Below are 22,809 nucleotides of genomic sequence, written 5' to 3' on the forward strand. Positions count from 1 at the left end.
TTTACCAGAGCTAGAGTGTAGGTCTTGTATATAGAAATGCAGCTTTAGTGTAGATCTCGACAGGCTTGAATGCTTGTCAGTGTTGTTCTCCTTTTATTCAAATTTGGCAGCTATTGCATTAGAAGATACACTGGTAGATCACCTAATTGAGACTTTTGTATTTGCTTGGTTAGAAAGATTTGCTGAAATAGGATATGCTTGACAGATTGGTTGCGGGCCTCCTAGAGGGAGAGATGCCATTATCAGCGGTTTAAATGCCAAGTTGTAAGGGGTGTATAGGATAGTTTTAAATACTGACATATTTTCATCACATCTCAGATTAATAAGTATTTAAGCAGTGATTACCACGCACAAACTAAAAAAGAAGATATTGGCATTTTTCTGATAAAATGGGCAATTTAATTATTTGGATCTGTAGTCATTGTTAAGTTTAACCTGCGTTATTTCCATTAGGGCATTTTGTGCTCGGGATGAGTGAGTATTGGAAACTGGGAATCGGAAGTGGTAAATGTAGGGATTTTTAATGGCTTTATTCATGGTCTGTGAGCACACAAAATACTGTCTAAATGTATGTGATTGTATTTCAGTTTGGTGACTTCAGGGAAACTGGGGAACCATTTGAGGAATAAGACAAATAGTCTGGCAAAACGCCTTTGGAGGCAGAACCACCTGTTTGTGTAGACTGCAGTTATTTCACTTTTGCCACATAGTTTCAAAGGAGAATTTATATGTGCTGCTTAGCTTGACAGGCAATTATTTGCCCTTGCGGGATTGCTAAGTAAAATTGACTAATTGTTAATGAGGCTACTTATTCTTGCCTGTACTTTACAGTTTCTTTGTAATAACTATTGTAAGAGGATGCTGAATTCTCATGATGAATATAGATAAATAAGAAGATACTTGCCGTCTTGCTTCAGGTGTTGTCAGACTCTTCAGAAGATAGTTTTTCAGTAATCATGGATGTAAGACCGGGTATGGAAAGCTACTTTGTATAAATTTGAGACATATTTTCAATAGACAAAAGGAACTAGACAAAACTATTGTGAATTTCTGTGAAATTTGCTTATAGTAAGTTTTCATGCAAACTTTAATTCTGTGACACAGGTAATGGGATATTGGGCTTTTCCCTTTGAGATCACAACTGCTTATATAGTCCTGGTTCAGTAGTCCAAAAGTCATTAACGCATGACATGGAAAATGAGATAATGCAAAATGCTAGAATGGTTAATCCAAATTTATGTTCAATTGCAGAAGAATGAAAGAACAAATACACAAAGACAGGCTGAATCATCCTCTTGGTTTCATAAGTAGTCGCTTCCCAGAAGCCGTATTAGCACAATCACACATGGAGCCTTCATCTCAGAGTTCCGATGTTATTTTACTTTTTAAAGAATAAATGAATGAATCTCACTGTTGCTCTCGTGACTGGGAATATTAAATTATGATTTAAAATGCTGCTTGCAAAAAAACCCAACATTTGGATGCTTGCTAGTGGATAATACGATGTCCAACCTTATAATAAACTTTAATCACAGATTAAATTAGTATTGTTCGAATGCATAGTATGTTTTTCATATACCACCTACCATGAACTATTAAAAACTAGATAGTTTTCCTCTAGTTTTTTTCCTTTCGAGTCTAGGAGAAGGAAATAGTTAATGATCAAGTGCTGTCAAAAAGTCCAAGGAAGAGTGCGGTTACGAAACAGTCTTCTGTGTAGATATTTAGAGAGTGAAGAGGAGCTAGCATTGACTCACGGATAGCATAATTGACTCACACATAGCATAATTTCCCTGTCTTTTTTCATTCCCCCAGGCCTCACAAAATTGTTTTGTATCTTGAAACATGTTTAATGGAGCTATTAAAAAGTAATATCTTATGTTTAGGAGCTGTACTGGTATCATGGGATACCACCAATGAACTGAAATCAGTGAGATCAGAGTCTGGTTCTAAATATTTAAAAACAACTTCTAAAGCATCAATTTTATTCTTTTTTTTTTTATTGAGACGATTTATTGTGTAGAAGATCTCATTGGCCTAAAATGTCAATTTGTGACTTTGTGGATAAATTTAGGCTCTTAGAATCACAATTTTTCAAATTTTAAAGTATTCTGGGTGTCACAGCTGAAGTAATACTTTGGCCAGAAAGAAGGTATTACAGATGATTAGACCTCATAAACTGTAAAGGTAGTACTGTAGATACAGTGTTCTTCATTTTGATTCCATTTTGGAGGAGGAAAAGGCCAATTCAGACAGAAATTCTAAATATTTACATGCTTTTTAAGAGATGATTGTACCTTGATGCTGCATTTGATGTTTGGCTGTTCTATCAATTACTGAATACAAGTGGATTGGGTTGTGCCTAATCTGTTTAACAGTACATGGTGATTTCTGTTTTGGAGAGATCCCATTGCCCCAACTGGGGTTGTTTTCAGTATTTAGGCACCAGGGAAATGCAAGTCAACAGTGTTTTTCTCACCAGGTAGGCTTGAATAAGAAAAGCAAAAGGCTTTCTAGCCATCTTTTGTGGTCTGAAGGGCTGAGGTGCTGTAGTGGGAGAGAGCAGCATCTGCCAAGCATTGCATGCTTTATATATTTGGTAACTCTTATTGTGGATCAGAACAACTTGGATTCTGCTATGCTTTCCTCAGCTAAAAAGAAAATGAATAGTAAATTAAGGTTGGTTTTTTTTTTTTTTTTTTTATCTTAGCAGCACTTTGTTTCCAACTTCCCTGTGTAGCTGAAGGTATAGGTATTTGAACAAGTTGTCACAGGATAAGGTAGGGCATGAACTTCAAGCATGCCAATGACTGTAGCAACTGTGGGCTTGGTGTATGCTGCAGTGTATGTGGAAAGAACCTAATGCTTAATTTGTGTTGAAACAAGATTTAATGGATAGCCAAGGAAGCAGGAACAGAAACACTGGGAACTGTTTTCTTCCTTGGAACATAGCACAAAGTTGAAGGGGAGCTACTGACGAACAGCAGCAAGAGATGAGGGGAAGTCCTGGGACTGTTCTCACTGTGCCTGTTTCTGCTTAGGGGGTAGCAGCAGGTACCCCCAATTATTTCTGCTGTGAAATAGAGGTTATTTGAAAACACATGTTTAAAAACAGTTGGACGCTTCCATAATCAAATACAAAATGGCATTGCCTTTGTGGCCTGCCAAAGAAATGGTTTGGGAAGGAGGTCTGTAAGACAGAAACTAGCCTAGATGAAGTATCTTTAAAGTTCTTTGGGAGGTTTTGGAAAAAAAATAGTGTGAAAAATAGTAGAGTAGAAATAGTAGGTAGAAAAATAGTGTGAGTTCATGTGGTACTTATAGGTGTAGAATTATAAAACGGTGTCTATAGAAAGGCTTATGTCCGCGCTCTTGTACCCAAAATATTCAAACATGGGGTGTTTTGTAAAGTACAGGATTTTTTTCAATGGGTTTTACAAATCAGAGTAATCATTAACATGCATTGTTTCTAGATGCCGGTAATCTCTCTTTTGTCTGATCAGTGTTCTTGGATAAAACAACTCTACAGAAGCTCTACTTCCTCATATGTAAGAAAATGTAAGGTGTGAAGAAATTAAGTGCCGTGGTGATTGCAGAAGGAGATGGTGCGTGGCTTTAAAAAAAAAAACACAAAAACCAAACAACAAACCAAAACCAGTCTCATGAGCAACCTGTAATATATATGAAAAATTCGGTGTTGGAAAGTCTTGATGCAGCTACATCTGTGATGTAAATTCAGACTTCTCAGAAGGTGATGTAAAGCAGCCTTGTATCTGGACAGTATTTCACGTGAGGATTTGCTTTCAGAGTGTAAATTCACATGTTTCTGTCACACTTGTCATGTTATTTTTCCACCAGATTACTGGAAGATGATTTTGACTGCTTCTTGGAAGAGTCTATGCTCTGCTTAGCTGTCGCGATTATTTTTTGTTTTCTTTTGTTTTCTTTTTTTTCCTACTGGCAGCTTAAACTTTCAGAGTGAAGGCAACCTTTTCTGGGGCCTTTCCAAGCCAGGAGGTGTTACTGGATTGACTCTCATCAGGTTACCAAGTCAGTTTTCTTGTGGTGCATACATTTGACTTTGTCTTTAAAAAAAAAAAAAAAAAAGTCAGGTTTGTTTCCTTCAGAAAGTCTTTTAATACTTGGGAGAGTTATGATACTGCTGCCAGTAGGAAAAGTTTGGAGAATTGCTTTTCTGTGTGGAAACTTAACCTAACTTTGGATAACAACAGCAAATGGGATTTCTTTGTTGCCATTTGTTACCAGTGTCACCTTTCCCTTCTGTAATGGTCTCCTATCAATTTTTTGATGCCTGCGCTAAGTCAGTGTCTCCTGCTTAGTCTTAGCTGACTCCTTACCAAAACTTCTCTCTCGTAGCAAAGCTGACCTTTGTTTTCCAGGTGTGAAAATGTAATTGGATATGGATAATTGGGTATAACATTTGGATAATAGGTGCTTGAAATCTGATAAGGACTTAAGTGCTTCCCTGTTTTGCCTTGAACCCTATGGTTAATTATTGTAACTTTTGTGGGAGGAATCTTCCTGAAAGACTGGGTGATGTTCTAGTGGAAACTTGCCATTGAAACAGTAAGAATTTTACTTTACGTGCAGGATCTTGGAAAGCATCAAGACTTCTATTGCTTTGACTACAAGAGTGTGTTTCTCTTATTTTCTATATTCTGGTTCACTGAGAGACTTCAATACTTTGCAACTTCATGTACAATTGAAATATTTCGTTTGTTTTTAAGAATTTGGAGTTCTGTTTTAAATAATTTCAAATTTTAATGGATACTTGCTTTCAAAATTAAAAAGTGCGACATTAAGTGTTGTATCCAATAGAATGGTGCTGTGTGCCGGGGAGATAATGAAATACTAAAGAGGTGCTTAGCATTCCATGTATACTTACTTAATCTGACTGTATGACTGCCAAATGTTCCAAGGGAGTCATCTTTCCGAAGTGTGACTTCTCTAGTGAGCTTTTGGGGTGAGGGAAATGGTCTATGTCATTAACCTTTGATGGTATGTATTACACTTGACATAACAAGGCAATTAAGTTATTGACAGTGCTTTTTTAATGTCAAAGATGTGTGCCACCCGGAAACAAAACCTCTCTGTTTGGGGATATAGATGTTCCTTTGTGAGCTAGCACAAGAGTGGCAGTACACAGAGCTATACTGTCTGTAGGAGCTTATTGAAATTGTGGAGGGTGCATGCCAGCATTTTTCTACACTTGGTCAACAGGAGGTAAATAACAGTTAGAAGGAAGAGTGGTTTTATAGACATAAAAAGCAGTGGTGGTAGTTTTCACGCTATGTGTAACAGAAGGCGTTTAATTAGGTTGCAAGTTTGCAGTGGGGTTTTTTGGCAATTTGTTTCTCATCAAGCCATAAATCCCTTTCTTCATGTAAAACTAAAACTAGTTGTGTTTGTGCTTTAATGAGCTACAGTTTATGCGACAACAAAACTGCCTTCATTCAGTTATATCTGAATGACAATGTTCTTGGAGGGCAGAGGGGAAGAATTGTTCGCGTGATGACTCTTTTTTTTTTTTTTTTTTTTTTTTTTTTTTTTAAGGATTACCAGTATTGGTAATTGGTTTATAGCAAGTATATATTGGGGTACAGGAGTTGTGCGTGGACTGTTTCTGTGAGCAAATAGGTGGTACGTATGGGAAAAGTGCATTGTTACAGGAACCTGCCTCTTAAGCAAACACAACTGGTTTATTTACTAGTGAAATTAAAATATTATTTTTACGTTCAAATGTTAAGCATAAAGATATGTGTTATAAATCAAGGTAATAGAAGATGATAGGCTGCTTAGTAGAATTTTTTTTACGTTATGGAATGTATTGTTTTCGCAACATTTATTGCCTTTCCAACTGGGGATCATCTGGCAAAATTTTCAATGTCTTTGAAAAGGAAAAGAGTTTCCTGAACACCTTTTCGGAATTGATAAATACAGATTATGTACTTTGTGTCCTACAACTTAAGTTAATGGGTTACCTGGTTAATAAAGTTACCTAGTGACTTACCCTGGCCTTGCTGTTGACCGTGAGTGGGAAGGGAAAACGTTAAATGACAGCAGTCGTTGTGTGAGATCCTCCTTTCTACAGGCGAGTGTTGATGTTTGGTACTTTTCCATTAGCTGGAAGGGCAGATACGGCTGTCATAGCACTGAATGCTTGGCTGCTGCATTTTTATCTCCATGATAGGAAAGTGCCTTAGAGAACAGAAACAAGTACAGTGCCACATGAAGGGTGTCTTGCGCAGTGTATCCCTGACCTTACTGTCTAGGAGCCCCTGAATCTGAGCCAGCCCACTCCTCAGGTAGTTTCACTGAGCTGTGGCTGTATTGAGGTTTGTTCTGTACGGGCAAGGTTTGTGTAAGGCGCTACTGAATAGCGGGATGAAATCTGGACGGTTTTGGCCAATAGTTTACCATTTCTCTGTGTGCAATTACCTAATTGAAGTAACCACTTTTGCCTTGCTTTCCTTTTGAGTAGTTTTGTCACTAAAAAGGTCGGGAGAAATTTACTGATGCAACATTTCTGTATGCAACATGAAGAATAGCTGTGTACTTTGTTTCTGAATTTGAAATGATAAGCAAAGATACAAGCATAATGTTTTAACAAAGGAAGCATATAATTTTATTTTTCCCCTACCCTATTCACGCCTCCTGATGTTCACTTTTAATGGGACCTGAGGGCAGAGGTATTGACCGTAATTGGGCTCAATTCACCTTTTTTTTTTTTTTTTTTCCACCCCTCTGTGTCCTAGTTTGTTCCCTGTGACCCATGCCCTTGCTGTTTTATAGGTGAATGTAAATATCCTCTTGAGCAATCTCTGTAAGATGAAGGATTCTCTTATTTCTGGCTCTCTCCTTTCCAGCCTCCACCATGCCTTATTTAAAAACAAAGAAAAAAAACAAAACCCAAGCCTGTGACATATAGCAGAAACAGGAATCTATAAATAACTGTTAAAAAAACTGTCTGGTCGAGCAATGCAAAGTGAAGTTAAGTGTCTAAGGATTTTTTTTTTCCTTTCACTTTTGGTGTAATCTTCATGATTATCAGTAGCAAGGATTTTTTTTCTAACGAAAACAATTTCTAAAGTGGAACATGTCTTTTTAATAGGGGTTTTGTATCACTGCATTGGAAACGCAGGAATGCTTCTAAAGGGGAAAAAGTGGGGGGGAAACATGAAGAATCCCAGGTGCGTTCAAAGTTAGGTATGAGTTTCGTAACTTTTAGAGCTGTAGAAGAAAATTCTTACAAGTTGCAAGGATGCAGACAAGCGTTCCCTTCTTGATGAAGCCTTTCTGGCTGAAGAGGCCACAGCATGTAGCTGCTTGTAACTGCTGCTGTGCAGAGATGCTTGCCCTCTCACGTCTTCTGCCTCCCCTCTTCATGTCTTCAGTACAGTTGTCCAAATCAGCTGGGTAAATGGTTTCATATGCAATTTTTCTGAGAGAGAGAGGCTAAATAACCTTCTCACCTGATGGATCTGGGAGAGAGAGGGGAGTGATGGTCTCCAGTGGTAAGGTGCAAACTCTTGGACCCGGGCTGTTGACATTGAGCAAGATAGTGCAGGGCTTGGACAAACTCTTGCACTGTCTGCCTGAGCCTGCAGTGGTTTGCACCCCGAAGTTACTGTTTTATTTTCAGTCGGGATTAATTTAGAGAGGGAATTCAAAGTGGCAATGTTCTTAAATGTTCTGGATAATTTAAAGAAGTTGGCGGGGGGGACGGACGGACATGGACACATGACACAGATACAATGAGGTGGCGAAGGGAAAGAAGAAAAAGAAAAGAGTGTAGGGATCTTGGGAAGACCAGCAGGTGTGGTACATACTGGGTAGGGTCTCCTACCTGGGAGACAGCAGCAGTTTGTGTGCTGTGTCTAGTCCTGATGGCTGGGCCAGGACGTGTTCGATTTGGAGAGGTGTAAGGGGTGCGCAGAGTGTCCTATTTTTCAAAGTCTGGAGAAATCCTGCTTTTTAATACAAGGCTGTGTATCTCCTGTTTCCCAAGGAAGGCCCTAACTTGAGATTCAGCGATCTCTGACCACTGCGGAGAGAGGCAGCTCGCTTGATACGACGAGCAGTGCAAACTTGCATGGACTCTGCCTTCTTCTTTGTGTGCGCGCCCGTGATTGATGTTTTTCATTGCTGGTCCTGACAACTGGCACTATTGTACTGAGGTGAGGTAGAGAGAAATTGTCAGATTGCTTAAATCCCTGTGAAGCCTGGCAGCAGAGCTGTGGTGGAGGAAGAGGGAATACAAATAACGGGAGGCTGATTTTTATTTTTTTTTCCCTTTTTTCTGCCCAGCCTGTGTCTTTGAGAGTATGGGGGCAACAAAAGGCAGTTCCACATGGGAAAGTTAAGGAATTAATGTGCCATGCTTTAGTGTTACTGTATTGGGGCTAAACAGATGGTGTAATTAGCCTACAGCGGTGAAGAGCTATTTTTCTGATAAGATAAAAGGAAGTAGTTGTGGGTGGTAGAAGAAGAGTCTCTTAAATTGGCAGGGCTTACAATGTGTTTATACAAATGTATGAAGTGTATGGGTTTTATAGTTCTTTTCCAATTGCAGTCCTTTTTTCTTTATATTTTTGTTTATTGAGCAGCTCGTAAGGGAAAAATATTTTGTTGAATTATTTTTCAATACTTTTACCAAGCTTATCTGGAAGAGTGAAGGAATCAAAAATAGGCGTCTCCTTTTCTTGCCTAATGGTGATCATATTGCTTTGCAGCAATGGGGAAAGAAATCTCCCTTTCTTTCATTTCTTCCCTCCATATGTTTTGGGAGGCTGTCAGAGAATGGCGAGGGTCTGTAGGAGGTCTGTTCTTGACTGACCCCACACGTTCTGGGTTTTGAACTTTTCATCTCTGTTTCTGCCTCCCCCTAACTTATTTTGGTTGGGATATTTTAAAAAGGATGTAGGAATTATAAGTAAAAGTTACAAGCAATAAATGAGATTTAATGTGGCTTGCACTCTTTGAAAATTTCACCTAAATGAAATCAGTGGAAAAAGGAAGGAATGGCAACAGGAACAGAGGGGAAAAAAAGGATTATACTGGGAGAAAATACACCTAGAACTGGATCAGCGTTCATTTATTGTTTGTTTCTACATCCTTTGAATCACTTTTGCTTCCTTGTGAAAAGATAATAAACAGGTATGCTTGCTTTTCAGGCCCAACTCTTCATGTTTTGACCCTAAATCAGTAGTATCTGGACTATCAACAAGTTAGAAATCCTGGTTTTCAGATGGTTTGGTTAAAAATGACTTCTCAGATACATTTTACAAAAGACAGTATCGATGAGTAGAAAACGTGGTAAAACCAATTGCTTTGCAGTTTTTTTCCTAATATTTTTCTGTTCTTTTTCCCAGGAAGCAGTTAGGTTTGGTACATTGGTTTTATTTGCCTTTGCTGATAGAGGCTGCTTTTGTCATGCAGTGGTAGCTCCTGCCTGTCTTCAGAGGATTTAGTTTCTCCTGTTTACTTGCAGGAATCTGTGCTCTCCTTTGTCTGCTTGAGAGTATATAAAGTCTCTCAATATGTTGGGTTTTTTCTTTTTCACCAAAAAAACCCCAAACCCAAACAATCCTCCAATCTAAACTTGAGGTCTCCTTTTTGCATCCTCTTTCTTGGGAGAGGAGGTGGGTAGGGCGGGATGTGTTTTGGTGGTGGTCTGTATTAAAATACTGCTTCAAGAATGTCCACTGCATTTTTTTTTTTTTCCCCTCAGCTTGTAGTCTAAATAACACCAGGAGATAATCCACAAAGTAATTTATAAACTCCCTGTACCTGCGTATTTCCTTGCGTAGAAGCAATCAAAAGGGGAAAGAATAAAAATAATAAAGGAACATAAAAGACTTTTATCCTAATGAATGTTTAGCTATAAATGAACTCCATTATACAGTGTTTTTTCAAGGTAGGTTTTTGTCTCCACATCGTGAACATCAGTCAGGTGTCCAGTGTGTGAGTGTGTGTCATAGCTTCTCTTGGGCAGTTACCAGCATCACAGAACTTCCTGCTTTCATAATCCTCGTTCCTCTTGCAGCCATGGGAAATGGGCACGTGCGAGTGGACGCAGCCTCTTGGCACCACTTACTAAGCAAATTTTCATCTAGTTCGGAGTGCTCCCAAACAGGGAAAGGGACCAAAGGATCCACGCAGCAGCCTTATGCTCAAACTGCAGGCCTTCGCAATAGCCGGTGCCAGCTGCCCGCTTTCCTTGGCGTGGCTGTATTCTCTGAACACCTCGCTCCTGGGCAGCTGTGGCAGGTTAAAGAACTTGAGGGTAATGGAAGGTTTTACAATTTACCACTTTCCCACGCTGATTCCCATTACTCCTTCAGGAAGGATTAAATAGAAGGAGGAGTGGAAAAAGAGTAACAATGTGGGTGTTTCTTGCCTGAAATACCCATTGTATATAACATATAATATGTTATTGATATTTTTGAAAGTTCCCTTAATTCCTAATTTTGGAAAAGGCTTTGTTCTTATTGCTGAACCTGCAATTCTCAAACTAAAGGACAAATTCAGAGCGTGTATATTTTTACTGGATGTATATTAGGTTAAAAAAATCTTGTGCTCCTGTTTCAGCTATCAAATTCTGTGTTCTACTGTATTAATGTGTGTAATTGTTCCAAACGAAGATTTTTATGAATAAAAATATGCTTTGCTTGAAAATCTGGCTTTGAATCCCTTCTAGATTAAAAACAAAAAACAAAACAAAACACAAAAAAAAGGCAATTGCAAAAAAACAGTATTTTTGAGTTAGAATTCTCCAATATCCAGACCTACAGGAAAACACTCACTGGTATTACTCTTCTTCTTTGAAGGTATGTGGACTAGAGACTTACGGATAGATAATGGTGGATATACAGTAAAAAAAAGAAACCTGTTGGTGTAGTTGTATTCTTGATAAAGAATATAATTTTCTGATTAATTTATATTTTTTTGTCCCAAATAGTCTCCGTAATTCACTGTTTATTTGTCTTAGAAGTCAGTGTTTGTATGTTGGTCTCTTTCTACTAAGGGGAAGTATTTAGAAAGCTCTAACAAAAACTGTAGTCTCTATTACGTTTATCTGGAACTGAACAGATTCTTTAATTCACTAGAAAATGCTTTCCTTGTATCTTAACACTCTTCAGATAAGCCTTCACCACTCCTCATGAAACAGAGGGATAGCATGCCCAAGTTTAATTTTTTTTTTTTTTTTTTTTTTTACTCTCTCATGAAATGACTGTTAGGAGTAGTTACAAAATCTGAAGCTGAATCTTGGATGGGTGTGAGAGATAGGAAGCAATAGGAAGGCAAAAAAATAATAGCTCTTTGGTATGTAATACAAAGTATTCTGAAGAATTTATGGCTGATGAGACATGTGGTATCTTATCTTCTTATCAAAGTGGGCTACTGAAAGGGAATGGTAGTCATGTTTTATGAGGGAATATAAAGACCATTTTCTCCTGGAAAACTAAAGTTGTATGACAGTAAATTAAATGTTTATTATTTTTTCAAGTAACTATAATGATTACTTGATTCTGTTTCTACTTGGTTCCATATCAGATAGATATATCCTTTTCTTTAAATGTCTTTTTAACTTCCAGCCCATGGAGCATAACTTGGGATCTGACGTGACTTCTTATCTCATTGCAGACAGCAAATACTTTGCAGACCAGAGTAGGTCCTCTGCAATAACTGTACAGCACTCTTACTTTTTTTTTCTTAGAGTTAGGGTGTTTTCTTCACCTCCCCGTTTTGAACAAGGTTGGATGGGGTTATGAAGGTTGCTCTGTTGAGTTAATAAGCCCATCGAGAGGTGAAATCCATAGGCTGGAGAGATCAGAATTAATCCTTGGCTAATCATTTATTGATTAAATGCATCTTTCAAACATATCTGAACTTAGTTGAATCTCTTGATTTAAACATTGAGTAACTGTTGTCTTTTTTTTTTTTTTTTTTTTTAAATTCATCAAAGGAGCCAGAGGTCTTCTGTAACAGACAGGAAAAAAAAAATTCAAGCAAACTTTCAAGGCTGAAGCACCATCCTGAATTTGATCTGTTTTATGTTTTGTCGTGCCATGCTCTTTGCCGTGGCACAAATGTGAAACCACCTGTCAGATTTTGGGGAACGAATACCCTGGCTGTCTTTTTCAAAATACAAATAAGTCACTTCACAAATAATACAACGTAACATGAGTTTAGAGATACTGAAGGGCAATTCCAGATTCACTTTTATTTGATGTCTTTTTTTTTTTTTTCTTTAAATAAAGAGATTATTCCGGGGGCGGGGGAGAAGGCTGCTGGCTGCAGTAGCGCTACACTGGAAACGCTCCTTGAAGCCCTATGTTAGGCCATAGTTGAAGACGATGGATTTCCTTTTTAGTAGGTATTGCTTGCTCTTAGGCATGTGTACAGGCTACTTTGGAACAAATGTTTCCATTTAGTTACTGTTTTGATATATTTACTGTTGCTTAGTTCCTCTACTTATTGTCATCCCTCCCACCCCCCCTTAACGTGACAACAAAATTACAGTCACAATAGCAACTTTCTAGTTAAATATATTTGCCTGTAGAGGGACTGATTTAAATTAAGTGTGATAAATGTCTGTCATATAATGTTTGGCTGTGTTTGCAAAAATCGCCGTGTCCCTGTGCAGCTTCGCTCAAGTTAGTGAAGCTGTGTTTGGAGGCCAGGGCGGCCCCAGAAAGTTAGAGGTCATCTACAGCAGCTGGCAGGTGTGGACGTGCTTTCACCAGTAGTATTGTACCACATCCTTACATCAGCGTGCCGACAGCACAAAACGTTTAGGAGGTTTAATGTACAAATGTCCTCTCTCTAGAAATGCACCGAGATTACCTACCTTGGTAGAAATTCACCAATAGACTAGGACATAACTGTAGGACAGATTATTTCAAGCACTTACAAATATCTCATATCTTTAAACTTGGGGTCAGAATTAAAGTGAATGCTGATCTTTTGTGGTATATACCTTGTGTTCTCGTTTACTCTTACAGGTGTGTCTCAAAGGAAAAACAGTGAAGTGTTGCCATGATTATGTATCAAATAGGCTGAACACTCTGCTTTCTGTCCTCCCCTAACAAAATCTTTTTGGAATTTTTAGGAATCGGCTTTGATTGATTCAATATATTGTGCTTTTAAACTACTGGGATTACTGTATTTCAAGAGGATAACAGGGATGGTGTTGTGTTAATCTAGGACTACTCCATTTAACTTTTATCTGCAGCAACACAGTAACTCTCATTTTGACTGGGCTGTCCCTGCTACTTGCTGTTCTCGTGTCTGGGGACCTGCAGCAGTGCACTGTCACCATTTCCTAAGAGACTGGGAAAGAGTAAAAAAAATTCTTGCAAAAATGTGGAAAACACTAGCTGGCTGTGATGTCATGTAGAAGTCTTGACAAAATCTCCCAAGGTCCAAATGGCCTGAGATATTTGAATTGCCCTGGTTTCAAAGCATGCGATACACTTTAAAAATGTTTGGTTTTGTTTTGTTTTTTTTTTTAATTTTAGAACCAATTAATATTTTCTAAATAAAATGTTCTTCCCATGCAAATTCGGTCCCCTATAGTCAGTTTTAGTCCTCATAAAAAAACCAGAAAACCAGACCAGGTATGTTGACGCCAATCTTTCATCCTTGACATTGGTGCTTTTTTTTTTTGCTATACAAATTTAACATAGCCTTTCAATGCAACATCTGGCCTGCTTAAAAAAAAATACATGATGAACCAGCTGTGGGGTAAAGACCTTCATTATTATTCATAGTTTATAAACATTTCAATTAAAATGATGGTGATAATAATGTGGTTTTTCATCTCTGCATGCATTGAAAGAAGCTGGGAGGGAGATTTTCATGAGACTGATGAACTCTTCCTTCTTCCCCCATCATTTTGTGGATGACATGTTGAGCAATGCTGCTGAGGGAGTGGGCTGGAGTGAATGGTTGTGCCACAGGACACCTGTATATCTCAGTCCCTCATTCTAATTAAGTTTTAAAGTGTTGATATGCTGAATTTCATAAATGAAAAAGAACCGATGGGTGGCAGGGAGAGTGAGTGAGATAGTGCATGTACTTTTTAGTGTCTTGAAGGAAGAGTAAAACATGTTATATTTTGGGCAGATCCCAGAAGTGTGGACAACTGGGGCAATGTTTGGTCGTTTGTTTTTTTTTGAGACAGAAATAAAGAGAGGATGATTCATAGGGGAGGGTGTCTGGAATAGAGAACAAAAAGGATGAATCGTCAGGAAAAAGAAAGTGATGAGTTTTACAGAGATCACAGCTTTAGAGTGAATGTGAAAGGGATTACAAGGAAGTTTGGGTTGGGAGGGAGAAGAAATAATATGAGAGTGCCAGGTATATAGCATTGGCTTTACCAACAGAAACTATAAAAGCATGATTTGGCCTTGAAAGCACTCGGGTAAAGTATTGCCAACCTTTCTAACACAGAAAAGCAGGCATTTCTCCCCTGCCTCCTCCTTCTGTTCCCCTCCGTGCCCCTGTTGTCTTTGAGATTGCATTTGAGTGCACTGGGCCTCCAGTCATCCTTAGTCACTGGCAGGGTGTCAGAATTTCCTTAGGATCTTTAATAGCGACTTCATAGTGCCTTGAAAGTAGAAATACCTATTTATGGAAAAATTAAAACATTCTCAGGGCTTGATAAAGGGAAGTTTGTGGTTTAATTTATGTGCGTTAGCTTCAGGCTGAACAAACAATAAAGTACTTTAACTTTGTATGTACTCATTTGGTACTAAAAGGCTTTCTTGAACTGAATTTAGACAAGTGTTTAATGCTTGAACTAAGGCCACTTTAAACCTGTAGAAGTGTCTGTACAGATTTAATGTAAGACTCGTGTTTGGAATTATGCATTCTGTTTTCCAAATATCTTGGGTCAGAGCAGCTTGATGGGTGGGTAGAGTATAGTAATCTTGGTTTGAATGGCTGTAGTTTACAGTGATGCTCTTGCTATTTTTGGCTGGAGGCAGATTTCTGTAAGAGCGGCTTAAAAGCACAACATCGCACATGTTCACATTTTGAATGCTGTTTTCATTTTTCATATTCTTTTTATATCATCTTCTATCATGCAAAACCAAATGCTTTTGCTTTTTTTTGGAGTACGTCGAAAAACTATTTTTAAAACTTCTTTTCCATCTGTTGGTTTCTCTTATTAACAGAGAGAGATGGTGAGGGAGGTGGAAAGAGATATTGCAGTGTAAGCTGGTGTTTAATTCTGCTCAAGAAATAAGAAAATTTTTAATTGTCTGTACATCACTACTTCATTCAAAATTCCCTTAGACAAAAGCATCGTTCTGTTTTGAAGAGCCTAAAATTGTCTAAGCACGTCAGTGCAGTCTTCACTTACATTAGTCGTTGTTAAAATAAGAGGTGAGACTGCCCAAATGGTGATTCTTCCTCCACCTCTCCCTCTCAGGGGGGAACATAGAAACAAAACTATTCCTAGTTCTTCAGGATTTTTCTTCTTAAAAAAAAAGTCCTTTTAGACACCACTTCATGACAATTTAAATTGAATTAATAGCAAATGTGGAGAAAGTTCACCTCTAGGTATTTTCTGGCAGAATTTCAGAACACTGTTTAGAACCAGGGGAAAGTAAGTCACTAAACCTTTCCAGCTAAAATTGGCTCATACTGATTTCTCTGCATCTTAAGACAATATGCATACAAGGAAGGAGCAGTATTTGTATTTTTACTAATTCTGTGTAGTGATGGACTTCGTTAAGTGACTGTAATCTCAGTGAGTTGTCCAACACTCAGCCGCTTCAGCCTTGTTTTAAATTTGAACTAATGATGGAAAAAGGGATTGCATGCTTGCTGACGTATGGTAGTTTTCTCAGTGCCCCATCACTAGAGTGCTGATTTTGCTTCCTCGGGGGAAGAAATAATCATCTGGGTTATCTGATCACCACCGTTTCCTGGGATATTTGTGAGTCAATATGTTTACTTATTTTTGGAGAAGTAGAAGGAAACAGGGTAGGCCCAGGAAGTCGATTTCTTGACAGCAACTGAGGGAAAATGGTTTGCAGCAAGAGCATCATCTTTCCTGTGGTGGATGACAGTGGGCTAGCTTTCCCCTCCCCCGCTTCTGCTGGGTTCCTTGGTAGGAATTGGATAGCCTGCTTTTGGATTTGTGAAGCTGTAGGCAAGGGATAGTACTTAGAAGCAGGACGATGACTGAGCAGGACTGTGTGTGCATGGAGGTGGGGAAGGACTGTGTTGAGTTAAATGACATTTGGCCATGCCAGGCCTTTTACCTTTGGTTATTGAAAGCTAGTCCAGCATATCCACTATGTGCATAGAATATATGTTGCTAGTCAAGCAGCATATGTGAGCTGGAATCCTTAAATGAAGGCAAGAAAATAATTATCCATCTTGTAATAAATGTTGGTAAATGGTAGGATTTAGAAAATTACATTCTATTCCTGGAGATGTTTAAAAAACATAGTGTCTTGCTGCTTTTATCTAATGCCTGGGAATCTTGATATGAAGCTGGCACGTGTTGTAGAGTGTGCAGTTGGGCATGGTTTTTTTCCAGTGATTTGCATTTGGTCAAAATATTTCTGAGAAACACAGAATTTAAAATTCCATGGCTTGCTCCAAACCAGTGATGAAACCTTTACATGTGCTGCTATCAGAAGGCGAATTTTAATTATATTTCCTGCCTATCCCCAATTTTGAATAGCACAGCTGGCAGGTAAGAGGGCAAATGGAGGCAGATGGTTGTGTCACAGAAGTTTACAAGAACTCTTTCCAGTAACTGTTTTGTGGAATTCTTTACATTAATAGCAACAATGGAAGACTCTGGGCTCTTGGTAACGGGTCTGTGTGTTGGTGTCTGGTTTGAAGGGGCTGTGCCCCCTGAGATGTTCCTGCCCCAAGTGGTATCCATTTCGGCACCAGGATGACCCTTGTCCTAATGGGTGTCTCTGCAGGCACTGCCAGAGCACAGTCTGTTTCGTTGTGACAAAGTCATGGCACTACTAGTTTTCTTATTATTCCTTGACCTTTATCTAATTCACTTTGGATGTCTTCATGTGTCTTCTGAATTACTACCTGTTCAGCTCAGTCCTTGATGATTGGCCAGAAGATACTGGAATAGTATGTCTAATATCACACTGGAAAGATAATTGTATGAAATTATGAAGATGTAGTTAAAAGTCTTCATGGCCCCGCTCCCTCCTCCTCCCCCGCCCAGTTTTGTTTTATGCTTTTTCTTTCTTACATGTTTTTGAAATACAAAGCCTAAAGAACCAGCAGGATGGATGCTCATAGAGTAGCAATAGCTAGGGTATGGAGAAGGACCCATTCAGGTGAGGTAACGGTTTGCAATACAGTACACAGATTGTGGGAGTAGAATGGATCTATGGTTAGGACTGTGGGCTCTCATAAGCTTTGGGTTAGCTTTGGGCTCTCATAAGCTTTGGGTTAGCAATATAATTAAAAGTGAGCATGTGGTCAGACCCTTCATTTACAATACAGTGTAGCATTGTCTGCATAGAGCATCCTTTTAACAGGGTAAACAAGCTGAGTGAGAGTCTAGTGTTCAGTGAAGATGAAGGTTGTGAAACCGCTGCTCTTCCTCTGTCAGTCCTGTTGTTGCTTTTCATGTAGTTTGATCCATTGTCTGACCTAGGATGGCTTTTACAGAACTCTGTTTAGAAAGCATTTACGTTGCACAGACTTCCTCTTACGGAATAACTATACCTGAAATAAAACTTTATGTAATAACGACTGTGGAAGATGGGATTTGTAAACCTAGTTGTTTGAGGTCACTTGGAAAATATTCCGCCAGTTTTGTGTGATTCTGTCACCATCTGAATGCAGAATAGATTCCTGTTTGTTAAGTAAAACAAGGCCTCTCTTAAAGATCTCACTGGACTTCTTACTTTTGGTTTGCATTTGGTAACTTACAAGTTGGGTCAGGTATTAAAGTTCATCGGGAGAAGGAAAGGAGTATCTTCAGGGTCATGAAATGTGGCTAGTTTCAGACCTTGTATTTTAGTTTAAATTGAAACTTAACTGCATTTAAATAGATGGGCTGACAATTTATTTTCTGTCCTAGACATACCAGCCTTCTGCTATTCGTTGTCTGTATTAAAGCCTTCTTAGTGCCTGAGTTTGACAACTTGCACGTGTCTGACATAGTGCAAGACTACTTGGTTTCAAGCCTTTCTTCTTGATGCAGCTATGTAAAGTATGCTACTTGGAATTTGGCTTCTGTAGGATTAATCGTTCGTAGATAAAATTCAGGCCTGTGCATGTTTTGCTTTCGCTGTCACTTTGTGTGGAGTGGCGATTCTTTGTGAAGGCGAGCATACAGGCTATGGATGGTGGAGGGAATGGCCGAGGAGACAGCAGGGGGCTGTGGTGCACCCACAGCTGCCTTCCTGGCACAGAAGGGTTCAGAGACACTTTGGGAACTCCAGTTTGCAAATTGTACTGCAGCAGCAGCAGCAGAGGATGTTGAAGTCTTGTGAGTTTGTTTGTTTGTTTGTTTGTTTTCCTGGGTAGTCAGGAACTGCCTGTGGATTCCCCATCTCAGATCAAGTCTGGTCTGGTCACCTGGTGAGACTATGGAGGCTCTGCAGCTGTGCCAGCATTCCTGCGCAAGTTTTTGTTGGTGCAGCTCCAGCGTTTGCAGCCTCAGCGTAGACCAGGGTGTCTCCCCCACAATGGTGTCTTAAAAACTGCAAGTGGCTGATGCCGATGTGTATTGGTGTTTGCCCTCAGTAAAGCTGCAGGCTGGTTGGGAAGGAAACGTGAAGCAAAATGCTACCCTAGATGATGTTTATGTACAAGAAAGTGGTGGAGTTGAATACCTGCTATGGGGGAAGGTGTGGCTCAGCACACAGAGAAAATCCGAGAGGCTTAGATTTCAAGTACTGCTTATCCTTGTTTCAGGGGTACATCCTCCTTTAAGTTTAATCACTTACTGTATAAAGACAAATAGAGGGCGCTTTCAAAACAAAGGTCGTTCTCTAAATGAAGAAATATGGTATTTCAGTTTCTTAGTATGGAAAAAAAAAACCAATTTTCTTTTCTCGTACTTAGTGTTCTCTCAAGAACATTTGCCTATTGTACTTTGCCAGTTCCTGTTCCTTCAAGTTGATTTTTGGATTAAAAAATATATGTTCAGATATATTAAAAATCAGGATGGAAAATAATTCTGATGCCTACTAGTTTAATATTTAAGCTTGCTAGAATAGTGAAAAATTTCTGTGCTGCCTCTGTGGTACATACTGTATGCTTACAGTATTTTCTAATAGACTTGAAGCTATGGTGAGCTTTTGAAATAATTTTGAGTGGCAAGTAATCTCTAAAAATACCAAAGTTCATGTGTACCCTGTTGTTATGAATTTGTACTGGTATCAGTATAAATTAATATTGTTATCAGTACTGTTTTTTCCCCATACAAAGATAAGGATGCCTTATAAGGTCTTAGCTTATGAGTTACCATATCCATATTAATTTGGATTTTTTTTTTGTGTGTAACTGAGCATTTTAAAACAGATTTGGACTAAATAGCAGTCCTGATTTTATGCGGACTAAAAGCCTCTGTATTCTGTTGTCTTCTGCTTTCTCCCTCCCTTTGTTAACACTGGCAGTTCATGGTTTTACTCTGTCCCTCCTTACAATTTTAGTACTTTGTACTCTTTCCCTGCATTTCCTTGCCTTGCCTTCAGACTTGTATCATTTTTTTTACTGTCCTCTACTACTTTCTCAAATTTCCGCTTTTCTTGTCTATTCCTACGTTGTCATCAGAGAAGCAACGTCTAATACTTCCTTCTTTTGTGCCATTTAAAAAACCAAACATGTTGTGTTATATATTAAATAGTTATGCTTGTAATTTAATATGAATTATTATATATATTTATTAAGAAAAAACACTCTAAGGAGTCTTCCTCTTGTTTGTATTGGGAGGGACACAGCTCTTGCATGTGTGTGCTCATACACAGCTTATGACTTGACCCTTCTGACTTAAAAGACTTTCTTCTCAGGTTTGAATATACAGGTGTTTAATGAATGTTAATGCTACACAGATGAAAGATGGAGAAAGGTACACGATGATATGAACCCTTAATTCATATTTCAGCTTAAGAAAGGCTCGTGTAGGCCCTTGAGAAATTTGTTACTCACTATTACACTTAATGTGAGTACAACAGATTTTAACTAGGTCACTTAGCTGTTCCATGATCTACTCACTGCGATATGGAAGCAGATACATAGAGCTGGCCAAGTCTGATTTGGGGTTAATAATATCTATCTTGATTTCATCCTGAGCCTTGAAGATAGGACTCTCTTTTTCGCAGACGTGTGGACTCCACTGTTTAACTGGAAAAAGTAGTCTGTCATGTCATGGATGAATCGGTCTTGTATCTTTTACTAGTGAATTAAGGATGATATTTTTCTAGGTGTGCTTCTAATTCCTCTTCGCTAGTCTACTGCAAAGAGACAGCCTAGTCTGTGAGAACATGGTTATGGATTGAAATTGTTGGGAAGGGTTCCATACTTTTAAAGGGGTATGAGGCAGGCTTTGAATTAACTCTTACCCAGGGTAAGAACAGTTAATTTGTTTAGAGACTATAGACCGGCTTAAATGCACCTTTGTTTTTCTGCATTAGTCTTCGGAGTGAAATTTAAATGTTGAATGCTGATCATTCAACCACAGAAACAGATGACATGGTCAATTGGCTTCCAGGTGGAGTAGCCGTTATCAGGCTTATATGGGTGTGTGAAGTGGTGGTGCATGGTCACAATGGTGTCTTTCGAGTTAGAGTATTCCATAATGCCAATACCAAATATGCTGCTGAGGTGCTGCCATCACTGCTGGGTGAGGAGACAGCAGGAACTGGGTTGAAGATGCATGCCACGGGTAATCTGGGGGCTCTGCAAGTGGGCCATAATGAATCCTCTTGGTTTCCTGCTCTTTTTTTTTTTTTTTTTCCCTTTTATTTATTTTCTGTCACAGTGTAATCCTCAGGCCCCTCACACAGCAAACATCATCACTGTGACCCCCTGTGTGGTGTCTGTGCATTTCCGGAGAGGTGGACAGCGAGCATCCCTTACCCCCAGCCCATGCTCTCTCTTGGGATGAAAGAGAAGGAAAGGGTGCAGTTGTACCCCAGGGCCAGAGGGCAGGGGTTTGAGGGAGCAGCACTGCATGCAGCTGTGCAGCACTGCAAATCCTCGCTTATCTATCCTTTATGTCCTCAGTCAGGTTAGTACAGGGGTATTGATGTATAATCACCCATAGCATGGGAAACAGTGTTAATGTTTATTGGCTTTGTCTTGGTTTGTTCGTGCCAATTCTCATCTATAATGCAACATGCATAAAGACATAAAAATGCATAATGAATACTGAACATCTGTATAGAGTGCTTTTGAGCACATTTTTGCTAAGGGTGTTTGAAATACTGGCTGACTATTTAAAATACCAACAAAGGAATCTTGTGATTTTACAGTGTTTTACAAAACTTGTCCTAAATATTTGAAGACAATTTTGGGCTTCGCAAAATAGCTTTATCTGGTGTTAGGGCAACTCTTGGTCTTGAAATGTGTTTTTTCGGTAGGCATGTGTTTGAGAGAGAAAAGTAAACCAAAATGATTATGTATTAAACTATATGTGATGAAATATACCTTGGCTATGTAACGTGTTCAGTACTTTTCCTGTTGATGCTCACTTGAATTTGAATGCCTTCCACGGTAAATCTCGCCCCCCCCCCCCCCCAGCATTAGCCATTAAGCTTACAGATCGTTATTTAATGGATAGCGTATTAATGGACTTCCCACCCTAATTACTAAAATGAGTGCCTTGCAAATGCACTAGTCAATCAATGACTGAATGTGTGTGTTGTATCTTGAACTCTCTTCTTTTTCACTGAACTGCCTCAGCTGTTTAGAACAGAGATGTCCTGGGAATTTGTCTACTGAATTTTAGTCACACCTCAGTGATACATAGGGATACCAGTTGTAAACATTTTGTCTATGAACTCAATGTTGTTGTTAAGTTGTTACCATTACCTGTTCTTCTTGATGCTAATTGGAGATGGTTATTTTGTTGAATGAGTAGAGCCTTGTTTGTTCCTGCCTCATAACTCTTAAAATTCTTTATTAATGGTAAAGCGTGAGTTCAAAATGTGTGAATGTGTGTGTGTATCGATACCTGTTTGTCAATTAGATACGTATAAAGGCACTCGTATATATATGTTTAAGGCTCTGGCCTTAATTGTTCTTATGATGCATTAATGTAAAATCCTTACTCTAAACTCAAATAAGATGTGCAACTTAGCAATAATGTGTCGCATTAATATCAAGGTTCAAGCTACGGAATAGTTATTTAAGCTATTTTATTGAAACCAATCAAAAGATGCATGATAGAAGCAGTAGCAATAACATGTGATCAGGGCTATTGTTTTGAGTGCTGTTCTTCTCCTAATTCCTTAGGATATATTCCAGAGACCAGGCTGAAAACTCTCAGGTCTTCCAGGGTCTGGAATCAGGAAAGTGGAAGCTCACTGAAGAACTTGAAATTCAATATGAGGCTTAGTAGTGTGGCTTGTAAGCAGCAATAACAACAAAGAAAGTGTGTTACTTAAGCAACCTGTGCCACTTTCTACTTCGCGTACCAAAGCTGTTGTCTCTTCCGAGTGCTCTTGGCGCATCCCAAGGTTTGGGCAGTGGGAGGTTGTTGTGTGTGCACTGCCTGCAGTGAGCCTACTCACCTCGTTAGTCTTCTGGGTCAGGCGTCTGGCCGGAAAATCCCAG

The 22,809-nt window shown here is 38.9% G+C and overlaps 1 protein-coding gene and 1 long non-coding RNA gene across 5 annotated transcripts in view; both read left to right on the forward strand.

Moving 5' to 3' along the window:
- Positions 1–22,809, forward strand: part of PTPRK (protein tyrosine phosphatase receptor type K) — a 421,519-nt gene that overhangs the window by 39,919 nt on the left and 358,791 nt on the right. The gene's annotated exons all lie outside the window — the stretch shown is intronic.
- On the forward strand, positions 5,594–10,756 carry LOC128907490 (uncharacterized). The gene is made up of 2 exons (XR_008465643.1): positions 5,594–7,018; positions 7,073–10,756. It is a non-coding gene; the product is annotated as an uncharacterized LOC128907490 (long non-coding RNA).

This window comes from Rissa tridactyla, chromosome 3 (assembly GCF_028500815.1).
Source record: "Rissa tridactyla isolate bRisTri1 chromosome 3, bRisTri1.patW.cur.20221130, whole genome shotgun sequence".
Taxonomy (NCBI): domain Eukaryota; kingdom Metazoa; phylum Chordata; class Aves; order Charadriiformes; family Laridae; genus Rissa; species Rissa tridactyla.